The 20159-nt window shown below is 41.7% G+C and overlaps 1 long non-coding RNA gene across 1 annotated transcript; it reads left to right on the forward strand.

The window, feature by feature from the left end:
- Positions 1-106: 106 nt before the first annotated feature.
- LOC309353647 lies at positions 107-19915 on the forward strand. The gene is made up of 5 exons (XR_014161971.1): positions 107-2820; positions 4664-4793; positions 5265-5386; positions 14866-15060; positions 19650-19915. It is a non-coding gene; the product is annotated as an uncharacterized lncRNA (long non-coding RNA).
- Positions 19916-20159: the final 244 nt, after the last annotated feature.

The raw sequence follows: 20159 nt of genomic DNA on the forward strand, positions 1-20159 counted from the left end.
CTCGCTTTTGTTTCTGCCTTCGCTCCGCCTCTTCTCCATCTTCGCAGAACTGGGAGGAGGAGTCCCAGGCTGGCGTCTCCTCCAAAGGCCACGTGGGGCAAGACCTCCCCACCGACCTCATCGGGTGGTAAGACTTTGCAGGAATTTATTTATTTATTTTTTGGTGGGGGGTACCTAAATTCCCCCCAAATTATTGATCCCTAACTGCCATCATTTTCCCAGTAGTGATGTATGGAAGTGAGAGCTGGATTATAAAGAAGGCTGACCGCAGAAGAATGGATGCTTTTGAATTATGGTGCTGGAGGAGACTCTTGTATGGACTGCAAGAAGATCAAACCTCTCCATTCTGAAGGAAATCAGCCCTGAGTGCTCACTGGAAGGACAGATCCTGAAGCTGAGGCTCCAATACTTTGGCCACCTCATGAGAAGAGAAGACTCCCTGGAAAAGACCCTGATGTTGGGAAAGATGGAGGGCACCAGGAGAAGGGGACGACAGAGGACGCGATGGTTGGACAGTGTTCTCGAAGCTACCAACATGAGTTTGACCAAACTGTGGGAGGCAGTGGAAGACAGGAGTGCCTGACGTGCTCTGGTCCATGGGGTCACGAAGAGACGGACACAACTAAACGACTAAACAACAACAACTGCCACCATGCATACTACTTGGAAGGAATTTCCCACCCTCACTGAATACAGGGGGGCTTTCTTCTGAGAGTTAGAAGGCACCGCAGAGGGCATCTAGTCCAACCCCCTGAAATGCAGGAATCTTCCACCCGAGGTGGGATTCAAACCCACAACAATGAGATTAAGAGTCTCAGGTTCTACCCACTGTAGTCCTGTGTGTCTTGGATGCTTACCTGGGAGTAAGTCCCGCCAAACTCAGCAGGAGCAATAAGCAAAGAAACTGGCTGCCCTGTGTATCTTGCCAGCTTCAATGATTTGTGGGTGATTTTACAATGAAATGATCTTAGAATGTTGTATCATTTTACTGTTGTTAGCCGCTCTGAGCCCAGCTTTGGCTGGAGAGGGCAGGATATACCGTAAATAAAATTTTATTATTATTATTACCTGTATCTGCTAGCACTTTGTTGGTTTTGAGTACCTAACACAACATCTGTTCTTTATACCCAGGGTATTACGCAGCAAACGTTCCCAAGTCACTTCCTCCTTGAAGCTGTTCTCCCAGGAACTTGTTTAAGTATCGAAAACCAGCATCTTCCAAATCATAATTAATTCAAAGGTGAAAAAGTTCTAAACTTCTGGAAGCCCAGTCCAAAATGTACAATGCTTTCAATGAAATACATTGCTGAGGATTTGAGACTAGCGTGCCAGGTTTTTAAAAAAATAATGGGTAGTTCTTAATTATTAAAATATGAATGATCGATAATGTATTGTTAAATAAGTTTAAGAATCTGTTGCTACAGCTAGAAACTTTTGACACTGTTGGTAAGAAAATAACAAGATACCATTATAAAGAATCTTGTTTTTCAGTTTATGAGCAAAGATGGCCTGGGTGATTTCACCATGAAATGAAATCCTAAGAGGAGTATTTCAAGTGAGTTTTGCTGTTTGTATTCAAGCTATGAGGATTTCAGTGCCTGTGTCAAAACAAATTGCCTAACTGCATATATTTGACATGTGAGATGGTTAAAATGTAAATTATTAGAGAGAGGTACACAGTTTTTGATATTTTGTGATTTATAGCCCAATGCTAGACATGCTCAGAGGTAAGTCACAATGCTCAGAGGTAAGCCCTCTTCAAATCATTTACTTTTGAGATGAGACTGTCTTGCTTTTGAGATACAGTGGCATAACCTTGATTAACATTTAAGAATCCATAACTAAAATATATGTTTTTATTCCAGAGTAGCTGGGAGCATGAATATATCTACTCACTTAGATTAGATGATTACCCTACAAGTTTTTACTCAGGAGTAAAAATCTTAGTTCAAAGTGCATACAAAGTTCTTAGCCCTGGGTTCAAAGCGTGGCATTGAATTGGTATAATGCTATGTGGATTTAAAATTATCCCAGGGTAAACTGCTTAATTTAATGATTAAATTAGCTGCAGAAAAGTAAGGCATATGTATTTGTGTGTTTGTGCGTGCATTTGTAGACAGATAGATAAAAATAATGGCCAGTATCTCCCCCCCACCCCCACCCTAAAAGAATCCCACTGGTGCCTGAATTAAGGGGTGTATTTTCTGTTTATTGGAGTCTGCAGCCATTATTTTAAAATAAAGAACGTCTTGTAATGCTGTAAGGACGGATCCTGTAAACATATACAACTTTATCCCTCAATTTTCTCCTTCCATTTGGATCAAAATGGTGTTGTGTGTAATTGTAAAGATGCATTTTTGGAATTGGGAATTGACTGTGGTCTCAAAGGCCGTTCTACCTGAGAAGCTGTTTTAACGCCAAGAGTTAAAACAGGCAAACAAACAGGTTTTCTCACTTTAGGCCCTCTTTCGCTCCCAGCAAAATGGGGATAAGGGCACAGCCTCTAGGCCCGTTCCCCCACAATGTGCGCAGAAAATCCGAAGTGTTGGGGGCTACGGGACACCCCCATTGAGTCGCCTGCAAGTAATTCCACTGGGCATTTGATCACAACAGGAGAAATTGCCTACTACCCTTGAAGCATTTCATGGTCCCCGTTACCTTTCAGAGCCTCTTTGTGTGTGCCATCCCACCCTCTGAGGTCTGAAGAGCTGGGGCTATTGAAGTCTGGGTATTGCTGCTGGAGCAGGAGGAATACTGTCTGTATCTCATCCTCTGGTCCTGGAAACATGGCACAGGGAGGAAGAATTGGGCACGATGCGAGTAGGTTTCTAAACTTTTATTTCAAATATATTTCAAGAGGCTTGTGACTCCCCACCCCCCATCCCCTTGTATATTTTAGCAATTCAATGTGCATCTTATTGCAGGCTCTTTAGGGCATTTTTGCATGTAGGCAATGTGCATATGAAATCTTGTTGGTTTCATTTACACTTTTGGGGGGGGGAAAGAATTCTATTCGGGTGTTTTGTGCTTTTTTAACTGTTTGTTTTCTAGAATACAGGCTGACCAATTTTGGGCATAATGCTCTAAGTGGTGGTTATTAGACTAATGTCTAATAACTGCATTTTATGATTGAATTGCTCAACTCCTCAATGCAATACAACTTATATACAATGTAAGGCAATTTATTGTGGTTCTGTTGTTGTTAACAAGTGAGACTGGAGTTAATAGATTTACAGAGCTGTGTATAGAAATTACCCACTGGTATTTTCAAGCAATGTTCATAGTTTTGGAAGTTGCAGTTTTTGAATCAGAGATGATAGTTTGAAAGGGTTGTTATGGTGACCCTGCAGAGATTTATCCTTCCCTATCAAAAACAGGGTTAAGCTACAGTCTGATATCATTATCATCTATCTGTAGAATAAGAAATTTTAATAAACAACTGGCTTTTGTAATTTGCTTCAAGATGAAAATAAAAGCACTTTTCTTAGTTTGTTGGGCCGTTTTATTTGTTGAAATCCGCTTTCATGCAGCAAACAGATAAAATGCAGAAAGTTATGCTTAAGGTAATCATAATTGGCTCTTATTTACACTCAGAATATTAAATTCTAGCTATTCCTGATTCAGAAGCATACTGAGGAATTAAACAGTACAGTAGTGCCCCTGATGGAGCAAAACTACATTTAAAGAAACATCAGAACGGTGGGCCTCAGCCTTTGATGTGCAGCCTTGAAAGATACGTATAATTAACTTACAATATTGTGTGTGCTAGGAACAGATTTCAAAATCATACAAATACTTATTTTTTCCCTGAAGCAGAACTTTATTTTAAATGCTGCCTAACTGCAGAACAATACTCTCTTCAGTATACAAAATCTTTTCACACTTGCAAAAGTAAAATTGTTACATAGATGGCATACTCTAGCTTCTCTGATGGGATAATGTTAGAAATGAATGCAAAAGAGGAATATCTAGCATTTCTGTATTGTGTTTCCTCCTTTACTAAATGCAGTGTCACCTTTGCAGTTGATAAATATATTTGACGTTTGCCACAGTAGGTGAGTAATTATTCTGGCCAAACCTTAGATTTATCAATATTACCACTAGGAGCAGCTTTGGTTTAGGTTTTCGGGTTGTTGTTTTTTTAGCTCATGTTATACGTAATGACGATATTCTTTTTAGTGTTACTTAAGAAGCATACGTAAACATTATATTTAAAACACGCATTCATTTTCATGTATAGGTGTACAATGCAAATATACCCACGTACCTTGTTTTGTGACTGTTGGCGATCCCAGCCGAATTTTGCAAATGTCTGAAAATTAGAAACACGTAATACCCCCAGAAAAAGTGAAAATAGGTATTTATTTTTTTGGGACAGTCACGGATTGTGAGTGTTCGAGTGTGAAAGTTGACATTCGCCAGACTTGTTACAGTGAACGCCCCAAAATCTGATTAAAATTTATTGCTTGTTTTAAATACTAGTGGTAAGAGTCACTAACCATTGCTAGAGGATTAATTTTTTTGGAAAAAAAAATAGATTCATAAACAAATTAAAATTTTGAGCACGAACGTTCCCCCCCAAAGGTAAGTACAACATAGGACTAGTTACCATCCTTCTTTCAATTTATATAGGTACCCTAACCATTATATTTTCAAATTCCAGTGTGGTTGTGTGACTGAAAGTCTCCTAGTGATTTAGCAGGAGAGACATTAGTCATCAAAGTATGTGATAAGGAAGCATGAATGGAAGGCGGCCCCCTACCAAACAGTAACCTGAACATGTAAATACAAAGGTTGGCATTTCTGATTTTTATTGACTTCAAAATGGGGGAGCCGGGGAACACAAGGATCATTCAAACTAATAGGATTGCACAGAAGTAGTGGGATTTGTGTCAGTGTATGTGGCCTTCGAACACATCCCAGTTTGTGCCCTTTCAAGCATCCCACAGACTCAAAATGACCATTAACTACATATCTAGTCCTTTCTGAATTATATTCTTCCTTTTGTCTTTTAAATCAATATGGGATTTCTGTGTTTAGCCAGACTTGTAGGGGAGGAATTGTCTGAAATCGAATGGAAAGAAATTGTAGCAGCAACACCTCTTTCCTCCAATTCCACCTACCTGGTCCCAATATTTTGAATAATACGCAACCCCTTAAATTCTGCCACTTGATTAAGAATAAGAAGCCTGGGAAGCGGGGCATAACGAGTTGATAGGCTGCTTTGAAAATATTCTGCTGCAGCTCTATTTATTTCTTAACAGACTGCAACCAATTCCTTCATCAACCGAGCCAACGGTTAATTTGAAAATACTTGGCAAGGGGGAGGAGAGTTTTATTTCAAGAGACCCCCAAACAGGCAAATTCTGGATTTCAGATTTGAAGGGTATGTATTTGCTTAGTTAAATTGTTAATGTTCCTTCCAGCCCTAAAAGCTTAAAACTATTCTGAAAAGAAGTTGTCAGACTAGTTGCAAACAAGAATACAAACAAGCCATGTAAGTGTCCATTGGGCTGTACAAACAAAGGAAGTTTCTATCATTATTCTGTATCCAGTGCTTAAAAAAAATGTTTAGGGGTACTCTCATTTCCCTACTCATATTGAAATGCTGCCCCTCATTGAGGCCAAACTTAGATTCAGAAAAGGTTTTGGGGTCTACGTCCCCCTCAGAAAAAAGCTCATATTGCAGCTGCTAAGGCTGTGATCTTAAATGCACTTGCTAGGGAGTAAATTCACTTATCACAGTAGCCCTTACTTCGGACCAAATGTACAAAGGATTGTTCTGTGGTAACAGTTGTGCCATTTTTTTGCAATGTCAGTGCTGCACAGATCTCAGCTTTCAGTTCCTAAGCAAATGCAGTATTGTTACAGTTCTATGCTATAATCATGCTCCAATGATGGGAGATGACGAGGAATGGAGGCGACCGCGAGAAACCCAAAAGGATATAAAGCGCTTACAGTCTTATTTTCTTTCCCGTTTTCCTTCACCGAAGAGCCAAAACCACTCCGTCCCTTGGAATCCACCAGTCTTCCCCTCCCTTCTTTAATTTCAAAATGGGTGCAGATATTTTTTATTCACGGAAAGGTTAAAGGCGTTTCCCTTTCGCAAGGGGGATTATCTTACCAGTGGATTCTGGGACTGCAGATGTACACTGCGGCAAAATCCTAAATTCACCGGTTAAAAAAGAAAAATCATTTCCAGACCCCAGCTGTTTAAAATAATAGAATTAGAGTAAATCATTGATAAGATTAAAACATAAAGCTCTTTTACACTCCAAAGCGTCCTAAAACACTGGGCTTTTTCTCTTATTTCATTACTTAAATAATGCAAATTTTAAAGTAGCTTTTCTATCCCGAGCACGCAGCGCCATGAAATCGATAATTTTTGATCTTTTGGTTAGTAGGCAACATGGTGAGCTATTGCGGTGACTGCAGGCAGCAGACATGTTCCTGTCAGCTCCAAATTTTCAGATTGTTTTTGACTCCATGGAGACTTGTCGATGGGCTGCAGAGCCAGTCATATCTTCATGCTTCCTACGTCGCTGTAGGGGTGTTAAAATAAATTTTAAAGAGGCACGGTTTCACGTACCTATATACAAATGTAGCTCTATATCTTAAATAATCATAACAATAAAGATTTGCTGGGTTTTCAAAGAAAAAAATATGTAAAAATAAAAATAAAAGAAAGGCCGGTGTGATTATAATCACATCATGCAAGGTCCACGGTTCCTATTTAGTGAAATTGCGCAGAGGGCAAGTTCTTAAGAACATCCCTGCTGTGCAGAGTGAAAAGCATGAACAAACCAAAGACAGAATTCATCTGTGTTTATATTTTACAGACAATGAAAAACCTACTCTTTGTATGCCTTTTTTCCTCCACCTTATTATTTCATGAAAACTGCAGCATTTTCCCCGCCCCCCCACCCGAACACTCACTCCCCCCCCAGCGTTGCAGTCTTTGGGATTTCTTTCTTTCTCCCTTCCCCACCTTCTATTTTTCCTCCCTCGCACAAATTCTGCACGCGCCATCTTTGTCTATTGTTATCCTTTTCTGATGTTGCCCAATCCCTCCCCGAGTCGGTTAATAAATGGAAGGTGAAATGCCTAACCAAAACATGTTTTTGTTTATTTCCACGCATGCACAGCCCGGAAGACGGGAAAGGGGGACCCGCCCCGATAATTTTTCCTCAAGACCGCCATAACCTGTTGTAGACAGTGGTGCTGGAAATATTAACATAATAGCAACAGCTGCAGCCTAAATAGAAGCTGTGAGATAATTAATGTGCTACAACAAATTAATTTGCTGCAGGTGTGTGAGATCTGAACTGTATAACCCAAGCCGTTTCCTCTTTGAATGTAATTATGGCCCCCCAACCCACTTTTGCACCAAGCAAAAAATAAAATAAAAATAAATGCAGATTTAGGTGTCCTGCTATTAATACCTCATGTGCCTCTGTTGTCAAGGACCATCTTTCCTGAATGTTTTCATCATTGGTAGAGGACAAAATTACAGTAGAGGATTTTCGACCATCATAGAAGTGGGTGGCATTTTTAAAAGTATTTAAAGAGACTCAATATCTCCAGCCTTGAAGATAAAACACCTCTTAGCTATTCTTGTTTTTAAGATGCTTGCCGGTAATGGCGTTGCGCTGAGGCAGCGGAAGGACACCGGGGGAGGGGGGGCATGCGGCAAGTCCTTCTCAGTGGTAGCTGAGACAAGTTCAGATGCCTGCAACTTCCATTAGAAGACAAAAGGAATTTAAAGTCTGGTAATCTGAAGCTTAAGAGGGACACGGGTGGCGATGTGGGTTAAACCGGCTTGCTGATCAGAAGGTCGGTGGTTCGAATCCCCGCAACGGGATGAGCTCCCGTTGCTCAGTCCCAGCTCCTTCCAACCTAGCAGTTTGAAAGCATGCCAGTGCAAGTAGATAAATAGGTACCGCTCTGGTGGGAAGGTAAACAGCGTTTCCGTGCGCTGCTCTGGATTGCCAGAAAACGGCTTAGTCATGCTGGCCACATGACCCGGAAGCTGTACGCCGGCTCCCTCGGCCAGTAAAGCGAGATGAGCGTCGCAAGCCCAGAGTTGTCCGTGACTGGACCTAACGGGGCCCCTTTACCTTTAATCTGAAGCTTGTTATTTATGTGCCATTCAATACAGTGAGGCTGGGTACCGAGTAATCATGTTTGGGGTTGTAAACTGTATTTAATTCTGCATGTGTCGAATCTGCAAGGGAGCCTCTGGACGACTATAGTCAATGCAAAGACTGGTGATTAGTCAACTACCTTATGGCTGGCCATCAGTGAGGCAACACAGTAACTCAAAAGCGCACAAAAGCTGAAGGTGAAGGGAAGCTATCGTGCCCAGAAGCAGCTGCCCATATTCACCCCCCAGCCAGGAATGCAACAGCTCTCTTGTGCATGTTAAAGAAGCATCAGCCCAACTTGCAGACATGCCTACTCGGGAGTAAGCCCAGTGGGGCTTGCTCCTATAGAAATGGGTATATCACTGCAATCCCTTACTGGACTGAAACTTTTAAGAGGCTAACCACATCCTTGGAAACTTAAGGCTCAAATGTTGCTTTCTCTCGGCGAATGTTTTCTTAATTTGATTATGCCTTTTAATTTTGCTGCTGCCACGCGCTGCATTCCAAAGAGAAGCTGCGCGACTAAAGCAAACAATTATGTACTATGTATTTTAAAAGGTTGCTCTGCCTTACGGAGTTAACCTTGAGATGTTTCTTCTTTGATCTAAAAACCAAAGCTCTGTGCGTGCCTATAGGTTCCGAAAGATGTTCTAAACTTAATTTCTTGGAGCTTGATTAGATTTCATTAGTGGTTTTGATTTAACTTCACAGTGATCTGAATATCAGGGGAAGATTAGCACCGAATCGTATTTTTTTTACATTGCAACAATTCCAGTGGCGTCATTTCTTTCCAGCGTATTATGAGGACTCTGGGTGAATGATGATCCTGTGCAGATGCTCCCCAATGTGCTTAAAGTTGCAGTCTTAAGCAAGCCTTTTCTGAAGGGCAGTTGCCCCATCCCAGCCCCTTTGCCCACACGGCCATGTGCTCCTCTTCCCCACTGGTGTCAAGGATGGAGCAGCTCCAGTGGCGTAGCGTGGGTTGTCAGCACACAGGGCAAGGCAAGTAATTTGTGCCCCCTAACCCGTGGATTTGCGCACCCTAACCCCCAGATGTTGCGCCCGGTGCGGCCGGCCCCCCCTGCACCCCCCACGCTACGCCACTGAGCAGCTCTGCAGACAAATCTCCACAGAAGGTTCCTCTTCTCAATATTGAAATGAGAATTTTTGTTCCCTTTAAAATCAATTAGACATAAGGCCCCTACCTTAAAATGCAGGCCTGCCCAAGTTGTGTCTACGCAACATCCAAGAGGCCCCAGGTGTTTGGGAACTAATGTCCCTGCACCATAGCTGTCAACATTTTCCCTTTTTTAAGGGAAATTCCCTTATTCTGAATTGGATTCCTGGCAAGAAAAGGGAATCATTGACAGCTATGCCCTGCACCAGCTAAAGGGCAAAAGATGCTCTTTACTATGTTTCAGAATAGAATGCCTTACTGGGTTAAGGCATTGGAAATTTTAAAAAGAAATCACAATTTGAATGCTAATCGTCCAATCCTAAAACATGCTGTACACAGCAAAAGTCTCACACTGATGCTTAGAGAGACCTATCAGTAACAGAACTGAGAATTGGGGAAGATGCATTTAAAAAAAATAAAATTATTTACTGAACATTGTATTGTTGTCAGGATGTCCTCTTCAGACAAAGGCCCGCTTCAGAGGAAACAATTCCATAAGATAATGGGATAAGGAATTGGTCAAAGCAATTTTAATTTATTTAATGCACATGTCTGTTTCTTGTCCTAGCATCCTGGACGTTGTCGTTTTCTAACATCTATTCCATGGTACGTTGCATTATCCCCCATCCTCTCTCTCTTCCCTTGGCGGAAGGTTTTTATCTCTCCCTTTTCTGATACTATATAAACCTTTGTGAATTCTCCGTTTCTGCAGGAAATTCCAAACCTCTCCCTCTTCATCTCTGCTCAAGGCAACATATCTTGCTTTGGGTGCCGACTCTCTGACAGGATAGGATCTCCATTTTCCAGTCAGCCATTGACTAATCCTTACTTGTCATTGCCTTTTTTGTATTTCTTCTCCTTCTTCGTGCTGTCCTGCCGATCTAATCCTTAAGCCCTTAATCGGACCAAACTTTCATTGATGTCAGCAGCTCTTTTGTCAGGATAACAACTGCCAAAACCACTCCCCATAGTTGCACCGCTCTGGTAATATTCGTAACAGTGAGCTATAATGTCTGCATGAATTTTTTTAAAAGCCTCCCATTTACTACAATGAAGAAAACTATATTATGGTACATCCAGCACAAGGGGGGGGGGAATGCCGGTCATTTCTTCTTCTTGCTTCTGAATTAAACACATTTGTTTGACTAAAAAAATATGTTTCACTGCAAGCACAGGCCACTTACAAGTTAAGATACTCTCTTTTCAGGGGTGTAAGTGGCTTAACAACAAACTGTTCGCTGTAAAAGAGACCTTCTTCCAGCTCATTCTGAGAACGTTTCTTTATATTGAGAATTGAATACTTTTATATTAGTTTCGTTTTCATTAACCCATGTTAAGCAATCATGATTAACTGTGTAGCTTTGCAAATACTGAGGATGGGAACATCTTGAACTTGGGCCAGTTTTTCATGATCCACTGCAAATACCTTCTGAATATTTATATTCTCTATTTATATCCTTTCTAACAAAATGTTTTTGAAACATGAAAATTTAACAAGGAAGGCTGAAAGCAAGAATGTATACCTTTTTGTCCTCCCATGTTTATTATTGGCAGGAGCAATAAAATTATACATTGTTTTGCCCTTGGCGGTTGAGGCTAACAGCTCAAGCCACAATTCAAAAAGGGCTTAACAGAATTTAAAAATATTATGGGCTGTATGATTTTGCTATCTTTATACACTGTCCATCTGACCGGGATGCCCCAGCCACTCAGCACAGCTTCCAAGGTGTATAAAAACATAATAAAACATTGAACATTTTTTTTTAGAAAACTTCCCTATACAGGCGTGTCTTCTGAAGGCTCATGGGCCGGATAACTCCATACCCTCCAACATTTCTCTCATGAAAATAGGGACAACCTACCACACCATCCAACATTTCTCTGATGAAAACAGGTATGTCCTGAAGAAAAGCAGGGCATTCTGGGATCAAATCAGAAGCCGAGACGGCTTCTGTAAATCCAAGACTCCCTGGAAAATAGGGACACTTGGAGGGTCTGAGTCATGGTTTTGCCCAGTGTTCTTGTGAAGCCTCAACCCAGTATATCTGAAGGAGCATCTCCACCCCCATCGTCCAGCCCGGACACTGAGGTCCAGCGCCGGGGGCCTTCTGGTGGTTCCCTCCCTGCAAGAAGTGAGGTTACAGGGAACCAGACAGAGGGCCTTCTCGGTGGTGGCACCCGCCCTGTGGAATGCCCTCCCATCACATGTCAAGGAAATAAACAACTACCTGACTTTTAGAAAACATCTGAAGGCAGCCCTGTTTAGGGAAGATTTATTTGAAGGTTTATTGTGTTTTTAATATTTTATTGGGAGCCACCCGGAGTGGCTGGGGAGGCCCGGCCAGATGGATGGGGTATAAGTAATAAATAATAATAATAATAATAATAATAATAATAATAATAATAATAATAATTACTACTATTCATGGCAGCCTGCTTGGATGATTTTCTGTTCAGCAACTGCACTCTTTTCTTCCCACTACTGGAAATTGCCATGGGGAGACCTGAGACAGGATTTTTTGCCTAGGTTGTGGAATGCCCTGTGACAAAGGCCCGAATGGCAATTTTGCTGCCCTCCTTTCCAGTGAGCAACCTTTTGAGAAGGCTCTTGACCTGCATTGCTTTTATTTTCTGCTCCAATCTGTTTCCTTTTCGACTACTACAAATTTTACCTCACGACTGCTTTATAGGATTTTTTTTCTTTACATAAAAAAGAGAAAGAAGAATCGTAAGCTGCCTGCCAGAGCCTTTGTCCAAAGGGCTGAATGGGACTTTAAAAATAAATAATGGAACAAAATGGAATCCTTGCTTGGAAATAGCTCTTCTAGACATTTCCTGCACCTCCCCTTTGGGTTAAATGTACCTTCACAGCCCCCCAACCTCAACATCTGGCAATGGGGGATGTTTTTTGGGCAAAGCTCACAGGTATACGCAATATGTGGATATTCCAGCATAGGGATGCAGGAAGTCGTTTGGGGCTGCCACATAAATTATGCAGCAAGGCCTCCCAATTTGATGTGGCTCAAAGTACAAGAGACCTTGAATAAGGCTAAGCTCATATTCCAGAAGAAAGAGAGCCAATTAGGAGTTCCATCAGGAGGAGGGGCTTTCTTTGTAGATGGAGAACTATCCAAATAGAATGCTAACCAGACTTTCCTCTACGATCTTTGCATCCAGGGTGCTCAGGTTTATGTGTGTATTAACAACACAAAAAAACCATTAACAAGAAACCATAAATATACAATCAAAACAACGTCAGAACAAAACCGACAGCTGATGAAATAATGGTGCCCATGGTCTAAAAAGCACTAAGATGCTTTTTTAAAACTCGGAAGCAAAGGAAAATTAAAACAGTCTTGGCTAAAAAGACCATGCCGTAGGACCCAAACAAACTTTTCTGGGGTCACACAACTGGGGTGCTGCCATGTGGCTCACCCTCATTTGGTGTGGGCAGCCATGGAGGGATAATAATAATAATAATAATAATAATAATAATAATAATAATAATATATTTATACCCTGCCCATCTGGCTGGGTTTCCCCAGCCACTCTGGGGGGCTTTCAACATACATAAAAGCATAATAAAACATCAAACATTATGAACTTCCCTAAACAAGTCAGATAGTTGTTTATTTCCTTGACATCTGATGGGAGGGTGTTCCACAGGGCAGGCACCACTACCGAGAAGGCCCTCTGCCTGGTTCCCTGTAACCTCACTTCTCACAGCGAGGGAACCACCAGAAGGCCCTCGGAGCTGGACCTCAGTGTCCGGGCTGAACGATGGGAGTGGAGATGCTCCTTCAGGATCTCTGAAGATGATATCAGGGATGTGAGAAGGACATCTATAAGAAGACACTTTAGGTCGTGTAGCCCAAGCCATTGAGTGCTTCAAAGGTTAATACCAGCCTAGAAACTGAGTGGTAGCCAGTATATCTTATACATCAGCTGGATAGCGCATATGGTTAGAGTGTGGCACTGATAATGCCAAGGTTTCAGGTTTGATCCCAATAAAGGGCAGCTGCATATTCCTGAATTGCAGGGAGTTGGTCTAGATGATCCTCAGGGTCCCTCCCAACTCTGATTCTTTATATGGCAAAGCACTGGAAAAATATATAATTGTATTAACCCATCACCCAAGTTAACCTTGCTGCCATCTTGTGAACCGGCTGGCGTTTCCTGCCAGTTTCAGAGGCCCGTTTCGGTCCGACCAGTTTCCATGTCTTATACATTACTGTAATCCACATGCTTATAAAAAACAAAAAAGCGACCTGCCTTTGAAGAGACAAGATTGTCAGGCCAGTACTTCCAGTTCTCTACTGCTTCATTCTTGAAGCTGTAAAGTTGCTGGCGTGGTCAAGCTCAGGGATATTTCACATGTTACTTTTTCTTTTTCTCCCACTGAGGTTTATCTGTGAAGGAATGGTTGTTGTTGTTTAGTCGTTTAGTCGTGTCCGACTCTTCGTGACCCCATGGACCAGAGCACACCAGGCACTCCTGTCTTCCACTGCCTCCCGCAGTTTGGTCAAACTCATGCTGGTAGCTTCGAGAACACTGTCCAACCATCTCGTCCTCTGTTGTCCCCTTCTCCTTGTGCCCTCCATCTTTCCCAACATCAGGGTCTTTTCCAGGGAGTCTTCTCTTCTCATGAGGTGGCCAAAGTATTGGAGCCTCAGCTCCAGGATCTGTCCTTCCAGTGAGCACTTAGGGCTGATTTCCTTACGAATGGATAGGTTTGATCTTCTTGCAGTCCATGGGACTCTCAAGAGTCTCCTCCAGCACCATAATTCAAAAGCATCCATTCTTCGGCGATCAGCCTTCTTTATGGTCCAGCTCTTACCTCCATACATCACTACTGGGAAAACCATAGCTTTAACTATATGGACCTTTATCAGCAAGGTGATGTCTCTGCTTTTTAAGATGCTGTCTAGGTTTGTCTAGGATTTTTCCTTAGGATGTCCCTATTTTCATCAGAGAAATGTTTGAGGACATGGTAGGACATCCTTATTTTCATTGGAGAAAGGTTGAAGCCAAGGAGATAAGTAACTCTGCAACCTTTAGAAGACATCTGAAGGCAGTCCTGTATAGTTTTATTTTGTTTTTATATATGTTGGAAGATGTATAGGGTAACATATTATTATTATTATTATTATTATTATTATTATTATTATTATTATTATTTATTCAGTTAACATCAGCCTATTAATTGCTTAAATCCAAGTCATCAGACAAAACTGATTTATGGATGGCTGCCAGAAATGTCTAAATGGGCTCATCACTTCTGAAACACAAGCTTCAACGTGCGAGAGATTTTTGGGTTTTGGTAGGCGTTCTCAGAGTCATAAAAACACAGTACCCTTGAGGGACAGCTATATTTAGGATTATATGAAAATGTTGCTAAAGAGATAACAATCATAGTATTGAAATACTATTGTTATTGTTACTGAAGCCAAGATCCAAAGAAAATAGCTCTTACATTACAGAGAAAAAAAATCAAAGCCAAGGCTGTGATAATGACTATGGAAAGTATTTTTATCCTTCTTATAGGTGAAAGAGCCCAGAGTCCGAAGGAAAAATACGTGATAGCACGATCGTAAAAAAAAATCTCCTAATGCACAATAAACGCATTCGTTTCCCTGCATTCTAACTACAGTGCATTCTTCTTGAAAGGTTTGAAGCAGGTTTTAAAGACTGATTAAGAGGAAATTCGGTAATCATTGACCATCATTTGTGTCAGTGCAGGTGAGATGAAAAGGAATTGGAAGAGGAGAGAAAATAAAGAGAAAGGCAAGCCAGAAGTGCACTCTGTGCTAAAAACAATCGGACTCCTACTGCAGAATCACCCACATTTTGCGTCAAGCAGGCTGAATTCTCCAGCTTCGATAAATGTTGAAAAATTTCACAATTGAGGAATTTGTTTCTGATTTCCCAAATGCGGGGATGAGCTATGAGGTTGTTGTAAATCAAATTATCTACGGCCTCTAAGCTAGCCTCTCTCAAACTTGGGCTCCCTGGTGTTGTTGGACTACAACTCCCATCATTCCTTACCACTGGTCTTCATAGCTAGGGATGATGGGAGTTGTAGTCCGATAACATCTGGGGACCCAAATTTGAGAAAGGATGCAAGTACTGGGAATCCACCCCCCCCACACACACACACTTTCCACTCACTCTGGGTCCCAAGATTTCACTATGGATTTTTCTCCAACTCAGTGACAGGGCACATACATTGCATAAGATCTCAAATTCGGTTCCCAATGTCTCCAATAGCAAGAGAATTTCAAGTGGCCAGGAATGGAAAGGACCTTTGCCTAATACTGTGGTATTAGCTGGCCAAAGGAAATTATCTACCTTGGATAGATTGATCTGTCATCTAACTCTACACAAACCACCCACACATCTGCACTTTTCAGGATACCTTTGCTTCCTTAAGCTAGAAGCATTCACAAAAGAAGTACAGTATCATATACTGAGTCTACTGTATACCCATCCTTTCCACCCAAAGGAGCCCAGAGAAAACTAAAAACAAGAACAAAGCAGAAACCTTATAAAACAGTTAAAATGTCTCCACGCCCATCGTTCTGCCCGGACACTGAGGTCCAGTGCTGAAGGCCTTCTGGCGGTTCCCTCCTTGCGAGAAGCCAAGTTACAGGGAACCAGGCAGAGGGCCTTCTCGGCAGTGGCACCTGCCCTGTGGAACGCCCTCCCACCAGATGTCAAAGAGAAAAACAACTACCAGGCTTTTAGAAGACATCTGAAGGCAGCCCTGTTTAGGGAAGCTTTTAATGTTTAATAGACTATTGTATTTTAATATTCTGTTGGAAGCCGCCCAGAGTGGCTGGGGAAACACAGCCAGATGAGCGGGGTATAAATAATAAATTATTGTTATTATTATTATTTAAGAAACTGCCGTTAAAATCTTCCTTCCATCTAGCCATCTTGCGGTTGCCAGGAACAGTATTATTTGACTACCAAATGCCTGAGCAATCATGAACGTTTTAAAATTCTTCCTGAAATTTAATCATAATGGAGACAGGCACACCCTACTAAGGAATGCATTCCACAAGTGGGGAATCACCACTGAAAAGGCCCTGCCATGGATTAGTGCCAACAGGGCTGCAAAAATCAATAGGGGATATTCTTCACCCAATACTCAATTTTGTGCTACCTTGGTATGATAGCACAGTGCTTGCTGCGTGGTTTATGATAATTTTGCCCTCTTCTAGGTAGCTCAAAGCATTTGTTGTGCCCAATGAATTCTCCTTTAGCTGTTAAGGAAGCCCTACAGAAATTTGGGGTCTATATATATAGAGAGAGAGAGGGGACACAGGTGGTGCTGAGGGTTAAACCACAGAGACTAGGACTTGCCGATCAGAAGGTCGGCGGTTCGAATCCCCGTGATGGAGTGAGCTCCCGTTGTTCGGTCCCAGCTCCTGCCAACCTAGCAGTTCGAAAGCACGCCAGTGCAAGTAGATAAATAGGTACCGCTCATAAAAATGAAGATACTAGTAGATAAGAAAGAAAGAGGAGGTTTTGATTTACCAGACCTGACTTTATATTATGAAGCTTCGTGCTTGGTATGGTTAAAAGATTGGTTGACTTTAGAAAATACTGATCTATTAGATCTAGAGGGCCACGACAATAGATACGGTTGGCATTCGTACCTGTGGTACAACAAAGTAAAGGTACATAAAGGTTTTCTAAACCATGTGATCAGGAAATCTTTATATGAAGTATGGGATCGGAATAAAAACCTCCTGGAAAGAAAGACACCGTGGTGGATATCACCAATTGAGGTGCTGACAACAAAAAAAGTAAACATGGAAGGGGAAAGAGTAACATATGAGGATATTACTAGGAAAACAGACCAAGGGATAAAGCTCAAACCATATGACCAAATTGAAAAGATGTTAACAGGGTGGCTGCAATACCACCAGATCAGTGACTTATTAAAGGAAGATAAAAAGAGAAATGGGTTCGAAGATAAAAAATCGAAATTCCAAATCGAGTTAATAGACTGTAAAGATAAAATTTTATCAAGAATGTATAGTTTATTGCTAGGATGGTATACAAAAGACGAAGAAGTAAAGGAATCAATGATAAAATGGGCAATTGATATGGGCAATTGACATTGAATTGGATGCGTGGAAAAGATTATGGAAGGAGGGTTTGAGATTCACAGGATGCATGGCTTTAAAGGAAAACTTGCTAAAAATGATGTATAGATGGCATTTGACGCCAGTAAAATTAGCTAAATTGTATAGGAAAAAAGAAAGAAAATGTTGGAAATGTAAAAAGGCAGATGGCGACTATTTCCATATGTGGTGGACCTGCGATAAGGTAAAAAAAATTTGGGAATCAATTTATAATGAACTCAAAAAAATATTTAGATATACTTCCCCAAAAGGCCGGAAGCGTGTCTATTAGGCTTAATAGGAACAGAAATTAAAATAGAAGATCAAAATTTGTTCATGTATGCTACAGCTGCCGCGAGGACCCTTCTGGCCCAAAGATGGAAAGTACAAGATATACCAACTATTCAGGAGCGGCAGGCGAAGTTGACAGAATATGCAGAACTTGCCAAACTGTCAGGGAGGATCTGGGACCAGGGAGGTCAAAGATACCAAAATAACTGGAGTAAATTTATTGAATATTTAAAGAATTGTAAAGAGGTCAAGACACTAGCAGGATTGACATAATACCTCCAATGTATAATAGTACTAATATGAGAGTGATGTGCGTGATGGAAAGAGGATAAATATACCAGTTGTGGGGAGGGAGGGGGGTCGCGACTCGGCAGAGTCAAAGGGAATGTATGGTGCTATTACAATTTGTTGGGAAAGAATATGTAAGGAAAACAATAAAAATTCATTTGAAAAAAAGAAGATAAATAGGTACCGCTCCAGCGGGAAGGTAAACAGCATTTCCGTGCGCTGCTCTGGTTCGCCAGAAGCGGCTTAGTCATGCTGGCCACATGACTCGGAAGCCGTTTGCAGACAAATGCCGGCTCCCTCGTCCAGTAAAACGAGATGAGCGCCGCAACCCCAGAGTCCGTCACGACTGGACCTAATGATCAGGGGTCCTTTACCAAGAGAGGGAGAGAGAGAGAGAGAGAGAGAGAGAGAGAGAGAGAGAGAGAGAGAGAGAGAGAGAGAGAGAGAGAGAGAAGGATATATCATCTACAAACTGTCCCATAAGACGGGCAGCCTAGAAAACAATTCACGTCCAACTCCCTCTAGTATCCCAAAGCACCACTGTGTTGCTTCAGGAGAAGAGATTTACACATATTGAATTCACTGTTATTACTTTGACAAATAAGATAATCCCTCGGAGCTACTTCCTGCATAATCATTTTGGCATGTTTCCCACTGACCTTAGAAATAGAGATAAGAGCATTTGAGTAGATTGAAGTCAGCTTCTTAGACCTTCCTTTGCTTGTGGACTGATAGCTTCTGGGAAATGTCACGAAGAGGGCTTTAGGGTTTTCGCTCTTGCCATTTCAGAAATACGGGCAACAAAGAAGCCCAAAGTAAACTCGAAATTCCGTAGTATGCTAGCTAAACACGCAGCAAATGGCTTCATTGGAATGCTTTCCCCCTGTAATAAACAAAAATCTGCCCTTATGGGGAACACAAGAGCCGTTGTAGAGTCCTTTGTAGGCTCTCCATCGGACGGAGAAAATAACAGAGGCCAACCAGAGAATATTGAGAAGCAAAGCAGCTAGTAAGCCTGATCTTTATTGAACTGTTGCAACAGGGTGCTCCCTTCACACGCAGGAAAGGAGAAAAGGACCCAGAACAAAGGTGTGCCCCCCCCTTATATAGTCATTTTAAATTCCCTGCCCTGGAGCTCAAGACCACCCCTCCATACATCATATACATACATCACAGAAGGGGTGTAACCCAAGACCACCCCCCACAAACATCATACCTACATCACAGAAAAGGTGGTCTACAACAGAAATTTGAGTGCGTTGTTTATCTTCTGTCTGGCAGGTTACCTGTTAATGGTCATTTGATTCGATACCCTGGGGAGCCTGGCCAGTCTTTTATAATGATAAATACTTAGTTCCCGAGCCAGGTCACAGGCTCACACCCTATTCATACACAGACATACCCTTGAGACAGGATTTGTGAACGAAAAGACAATGGGGAGGCTTTTCCATTTTCCTTCGACCTAGCAGAGAAATATTTGAGGTCAATTTGGGAGGGACAAAATGGTTTCAGGACTTTTTCTGTGGGGTTTCAGACATGTGGTTTATATATGCAGTTATGAACATTTATTGTGTGTGTGTGTGTGTGTGACCTTAAATTTTTTATTTCACCCTGTAGCGATATTTTGAAGGCGTGGAAGAAGCAAAGAAACTGCGGGGAGAGGAGGGAATGACGGAATTAAATCAAGACAGAAACCTAAACAGAAGCACTTTATGCTGCAACATTTTGTTGTGGAATCATGCCTGTATCTTCTAAAATAACAGAAATATAGCTTGCAGTGTTGTTAACAATAGAAAATAGAAAACAATGGACGAAACGGAACTGCCCCCACAACAGGCTTCCCTGGGCCTTCAGCAGGGTTCAGTGTGTTTAAGAATGCAGTCTTAATACAGTGGTACCTCAGGTTAAGTACTTAATTCGTTCCAGAGGTCCGTTCTTAACTTGAAACTGTTCTTAACCTGAAGCACCACTTTAACTAATGGGAGCCTCCTGCTGCCACCGCGCCGCCGGAGCACGATTTCTGTTCTCATCCTGAAGCAAAGTTCTTAACCCGAGGTACTATTTCTGGGTTAGCAGAGTCTGTAACCTGAAGTGTCTGTAACCCGAGGTACCACTGTATTTCTAGTG

This window comes from Podarcis melisellensis, assembly GCF_964234715.1.
Source record: "Podarcis melisellensis genome assembly, chromosome: 12".
Lineage (NCBI taxonomy): Eukaryota > Metazoa > Chordata > Lepidosauria > Squamata > Lacertidae > Podarcis > Podarcis melisellensis.